The 6617-nt window shown below is 36.3% G+C and overlaps 1 long non-coding RNA gene across 1 annotated transcript; it reads right to left on the minus strand.

Annotated features, from left to right (window-relative positions):
• Positions 1 to 1780: 1780 nt before the first annotated feature.
• On the minus strand, positions 1781 to 5207 carry LOC136259206 (uncharacterized). Its single transcript, XR_010703240.1, has 4 exons — positions 2584 to 5207; positions 2257 to 2403; positions 2021 to 2203; positions 1781 to 1965 (listed from the first exon to the last, which is right to left on the minus strand). It is a non-coding gene; the product is annotated as an uncharacterized lncRNA (long non-coding RNA).
• Positions 5208 to 6617: the final 1410 nt, after the last annotated feature.

Below are 6617 nucleotides of genomic sequence, written 5' to 3' on the forward strand. Positions count from 1 at the left end.
ATGCCACTGCTAACTTATAAGGGAAGTTTCAGCAATGGTAAGTTGCAAGCTTCAATTTTAGAAAGCGTTCCGTTCCGTGGTTTAGTCCATCATTCCGTTCCGTTCCGTTCCGTTCCGTAGAATAGTCCCCACCGTTATTTTCCGACTTGCAGTATAGGTCTTGCAGCAATGTTTCTACAGCAAATGGAGCTAGTCCATAATTCCAAGTCTCCGCAATCAAAGGGCAGAATAGTCCTCCATGGCAGCTGCAACGTTCTCGTGATGTTTATCTTTGAGAGCCTCGGCTGAGCAGCAGCAACATGCAAGCAAACAGCAAGCAGCAGCTTTTAAAATAAAATACAACACAGTAAAAACAAACTAGTGAAGGTCACTACTAAATGTAGTGAACGTCACTACTAATGTCTGCCACAATACTCACTACTTTTGTGTAGTGACGTTCGGCACTACTAATTTTGTAGTGAACGTCACTACAAAAAAATAGTGAGTATTGTGGCTGAAATTAGTAGTGAAATTCACTACTAATTTTTTACAGTGAAGGAATTGTATTTATGATAGAAATAGCTACTACACAGCTATTTGAGAGCTATACTTACGATCTCCAGCTATAACTCTGCACATAGACCCAGGCAGAAATCTATGGATGAGTTAATTGCCCATCTGAAACGTATATCATCAGTGTATTTACACAAGAATTATAAAGCCATGCACACTGTCCTGTATAATATGCTTGAAGTTCAAACCAATTGTAATTAGCTATAGTTACTGAACTTACTGCTTAGCTACAGCAGCAAACCATGCAAAGAATAAGAGGCATTAATTATCTTGCACGAAGGTTATGGGGAGGAATTGTTGAACTCCATAATACAGTGGATCCTCGCTTATCCGAACTTCGGTTATCCGAACACCTCGATTATCCGAACGCCAAATGTGACTGTTCTATTAGAGTATTTTACCATCAGTGTGCATTCTATTAGAGTAAATGACTGTTCTATTAGAGTAGTTCAACGAAGCTCTGTATATAAATCAATGGGCTTCAGTTATCCGAACAAATTCACTTATCTGAACACTTTTGGCAAACTATAAGAACAAAGCTGTTCGGATAACTTAGGATCCACTGTAGTAAACTGTGAACCTGTTTTGAAGTCTGGTGGGCTGCATGTATAAACATTGAATACAAACTTTACCTCCACCAGGTATAAGGTACAGGAAAATTACAATATAGATAGGATGATTATAGCTACAAATAAAGTCTATCAACTATTTAAATCTCTACTATAGTGGTTCCTGCTGCATGCATTAGGAGGTAGGTTGTTGTTGTTCCATAATTATAACTTTATTGCTGATGAGTCATAGGGTCTCATGTAGTGGTAAGGATGCATGGCCTTGAGTTGTGGTATGGAGGGGTTAGTTCATTGTTGGATATCTGAAACAGTTGATTGACAATTTTATAAAAGGTTACGAGTTTCATGTTATCTCTTCTTTGTGAAAAAGATGCATGGGATTACTTAACATTACAGTAACACCTACATTGTTTGTAATAAAACGGTCAACTTGATGTTGCACCATTTCAAGCTGATGTACATTGCCAGCAAGCACAGTAAGGTGGTAGCTAAAAAAAACTGCTGAAGTGCAGACTTTCTTGTGCGGGGTTGGGAAAACACATGCAAAAGGAAAAGAGCAGCCTGCAGGGGTATGCAGGCTAGTTGGGTACCAAAGTGTTTAACATTAGTATGGCATGCGCAGTCAAGATTTTAGCTTAGTGTTAGCTAACAGTGTGGTAATTGAAGTGATCTCAAATGAAATCACTTCCAAATAAAAATTTAGATACACTTGTACATGTAGCAACATGAATTCACACAGAAGGAAAAAATGTGTCTGTCACATCTACAATTTTGTACAAAACGAAACTGCTAGTCAACATAGCAACAATGGCTAATAAATGGGAAACTACTGCAGGAGCTCCACCTGTTCAACAAACACTTACATCAAAAACACTATAAGAAAATATTAAATCACTTACAGAATCTCCAACATTGGTACTTTTTAACATTGAGAACAGTGTACGTTGGTTGTGGAGTGGGTGAAGTTACAATAGATGCCATCCACAGCATCTGGGTACGAATATCAACTGGACATTTCTCAGAGAAACACTCAGGACTATTTCTTTCACAAGATGTAGACAAGGCAACCTCTAACCAAACCTCTTTATACAAATAAAGATCTGAAGTTGATGCATTTTACTATGACAAACAATACCTGCTGTGTTCCATTGAATATACTAACAACCACCATTTTGTTCATAGATTTGCTCATTTCTGTAACCTGATTAGCAGCAGCACATGCAGCTCCACATACATGTGAATCAGTGAAATTTTGTATGATCATTTTTCCTTCAGGTGGTGGCTATCAATATAAAACCACAAATACATGAGGAACACAATGTAATGCAGTGAGCCATTTAAGCTTGTAAAGAGCCAATATGAATACACCCCCTAGTACCTTCCCTCAATGCAAGACTTGTACTAACTCAAAATGTGGAAAAACGTACGCCATGTATCCACACTCTACTTCTATACCACTTACTATAGGGCAGATTTCGCTGACATCAAGAACAGTGTATGCTGGCTGTGGATTAGGGGAAGTTATAACAGTCGCCATCCACAGCATCCTAGTATGAACATCAATTGGGCACTTGCTAGCAAAACATTTAGCACTGTTTCTATCACATGTTGTAGACAAGGCAATCTCTATTATGAGATCATATCTAATTCCATTAACAACCTGTAGACACATTAATGAAATATGTCATGATTTGTAGTGGTATATCTGGTATGTTCCATTCAATATACTAACAGTTACTATTCTGTTCATAGAATTGATAATTTCTGTAATCTCATTATAAGTAGCACATGCTGCCCCAAGTACACGTGGATCAGTGAAATTGCGTTTCCTCCACAAAGTGGCTAAACAAAATACACATTAGTAAATGTGGTCACACATGTATGGCACAAACAGTTCAATAGCAAGAGTTCATAATAGCTAAACACTATTGCAAAATCCTTGGTTATGAACAGTAGGATCACGAAAGTTTGAGCCTTTCTTGGAAAAATATCATACTAAAATCAGCCTTGGAAGTATATATATAACTAAGCCCAAAAGTGCCTTCAGTGTGACCCAAAACATTTGCAATAAGTTGCTATGAAATTAAAATTTTTACTGACTGACTGATCATAAGATTCCTCAGTACTCAAATATTTCAAATACGTACATTTGTAATAGTTTAAACATTAGTTTAATGATCACATCTCCTGGTTGTGACATAATGGATGACTGGTGCTTTTAGACAAGTGTAACATGATAACTGCAAAGGCTACGGGCTTGATTTTTTTCACTGTTCAATGTCACTTCAGCCCCCAACAGGTGCTTTTTGGCATACTGCAGTTCATACAATGTATGTTTATCGATCTGTGTTCTCCTTTGTGTCCCATTTGTCTTTGTTGACAGTGCAAGGTGTCAATTCACAGTAGCGTCACATGATGGCTTCCCAATATTGTAATGGTATTGTGACTGGATTTATTGTAGAGGTCCTACTCGTAGTGTTCTTCATTTGCAACGCTGTGTAATGGGGCTGAAGATGAAGTATATATAAGAAGGAAGTATAGGTCCTACTCGTAGTGTTCTTCATTTGCAACGCTGTGTAATGGGGCTGAAGATGAAGTGCAAAGGCCACTTCAGTAATTGATAGTTTAGGCACACGTTCACATAAAAACAATAAGCTTGGTGGCATTCTTTCTTCTAATGCATCTCCTCACATGCATATACGGTTATGAAATTACTTTAGTAATAATTATTAGCTGATAATGTTTAGTATGTTAAATAACATTTCATTGCCAACTAGAAAGGAAAATAGGTAACATTAGTTAATTGGATTTGGAGGTTGGAAGTTAAAATAATCATTACAGCAAAACAGCAGGTATCTTCTCAACCTATGGTTCACCCATTCATCGGATGAGACAAAAAATAAGAATCAAGCAATAATTTTTCAAATAGGTGTGACCTTAACCATTAGTACAGTGGATGCTAGCATTGCCTTTACTATATATTGACCCCATGATGCTGCTGACTATAGTGTAATATCAGTCTTTATATCAGGCCACAATCAATATCACAAGTTCAATGAAGCACGTTCCACCAAATATGCTTAATGCCCTCAAATAGCTAGATACTAAATAGATGGTCACTAAGTGATGTTTGTAGAATGTCACTAAGTGATGTTTGTAGAATGTAATTACAACTTGCAGCTGTATATGTGATCATGTTAAGTTTACAATCTGCATACAGTAAAACTGCATTGGTGCACACAGAAAACAGTGAGTCATTACCTTCTATATAAGATCTTATCTGCATTTTGTGCCCTGAACATCAAGTTGATAATTATAGTTCCTCACTTACACTGTTTATGATGATGCAGAGGTGTGGCTTTCAAAAGCCTGGGTGACAGCTGTTGTGAAATCAAGGTGACAGCCAAGAAATGGCTGCAAAGATGGTACTTAAACTTTATTGTCATTAAAATCTTTGATTTCACAATTTTCACACAGCCTTTCCATTTTCTGTTTTGCATGGATTTCACTTTTTGTATTGTAAATACCACCAAGAGTGAATATTATTCACTCTTGATACCACAAAGCTAGCATAAAACTGGTGTCAAGGCTTGTTTTTTTACCTATATCTGTGATCATGGAAGACAGAAGTCATATAAAATTATATTGTAGAGTTTGATAATACAGTGAAACCTGTCTAATCAGGTCACTGCATAAAGAGTTCACCTGTCTAAACTGGCCATTATAAAAATCCCCACGTATGCTAACTGTGTACAAAGCAACCAGCCACCTCCTTAGCAAAGTCAGAAAATTTTGTCCCTATGATGACCAGAATACAGATTTTACTTTACTCACACATTTTTCTAAGGACAAACTAAATTTTTCATTGGTAAATTTATGAAATTACAAGCCTTTAAGCAAATTTGAACTGTCCTGGAAAGTTTTTCCCCAACATCTTTTGTGCACTTTTTTAATTCTAGGTATATAGCTGTTCTTCAACCCTGCAATTTTACAACAGGTCAATTGTTCCTTGTAACTCTGTAGCTGTCACTGCAACTTCTTGTAACTGCAAAGGGTTGCCATTACACTGGCTAATTTTCAAGTTATTCCCATAAGCAATTTACCCTGTTGCATGACAAAATATTGCTCTTTTAACACAAATAAACTCTATTATTATTTACCAGATCTGCACCAAAGCTGGGTACATGAATCTTCCCTAATACATCCTTAAAGTGCACCAATTTTCAAGGCAATTGAGCTGTGCACTAGCTTGTGTTCTTATAATCACTTATGTAAATACACACGCTCTGCAGCTGGAATGCATGGTAAACAACTTCAATAATAACTAAATTAAATTGACCTGTAGACTATCATCTCACTATTAGTACCTGTTAATATCACTTGATGTCTCCTTTCCTGACATAGGGCACTTCAGAAATCACACTGACGAGTGGTGGCATCAAGACAGTCTCAAAACATCGATTTAACTAAATACTTTACTATAGTCTCAATCACTAATGGACAATGTTTCACTATAAATCGCTATCTTTTGGGATGTAGCATACAGTGGAACCTTAATTACCTGGACCCGGATTCTTGGTTAACAGAACTACTGATATGATTGCTCTATTAGAGTAGCGATTGTTCTATTAGGGTAGCATTAAATACTGATATTTTTCTTTGATTTATAGATATGGACCACCTCTGGTCCCAAGGGGTTCGAATAACTGAGGTTCCACTGTATAACACAACTACACAGATATGACTGAAATATAAATCTCCTTGAGCGCTACACACACAGGGTCATGCATTAATTTCAGTCATATCCCTCATAAGCATTTTATATAATTATCTAGCTTGATGCACAGTATATGATAATATTCTTGCTGAAAACATTTAGGAAAAATTTTTTTATAGCTGGTTACCAATATCTAATTCTGAATGTATATCATTTTACTTTAAATTATCTCCAATTCTTTTAACTTCCTACATGTCAGCTACTTCATTCTAAATCCTTCAAAACAACAAGAATTAAGCATATTGTGTATGTGATTGTTTTCTTAGAGTATCTCTGTATTTAATGACCAAAAACATATCTGAAACTGTGCTCAACAACTTCTTAATGTAAATTAATTTGAACTACATTTATACAATATAACTTCTGTGTCACAGGATTCAATACAAACAGGAACTATACAAACAATGTACCTTTCACAAGTCCACATAGAACCAGGAAGGGTTAATAGAAGTACATAATTCCATACATTCCACTGTACATAAACAAAGTACTGTAAACACTAGAGCTGTGAAACTTAACTGGTTACCGATTAATCGACCAGTTATTTTTAGAAATTCAGTTATCATTCTCATAAACGGATAACCAATTTCTAATATTTTCACTCAAAATTGCATGGTTTGGGCATTCTTTTCATTTCAACATTGATATCACACTTGTTGCAGGATTCAGCTTTAGCATGTTGCCCACTATTTGGCCACTACAAGTGCAATCTGTTATAC

The sequence above is a fragment of the Dysidea avara genome, chromosome 6, assembly GCF_963678975.1.
Source record: "Dysidea avara chromosome 6, odDysAvar1.4, whole genome shotgun sequence".
Classification (NCBI taxonomy): domain Eukaryota; kingdom Metazoa; phylum Porifera; class Demospongiae; order Dictyoceratida; family Dysideidae; genus Dysidea; species Dysidea avara.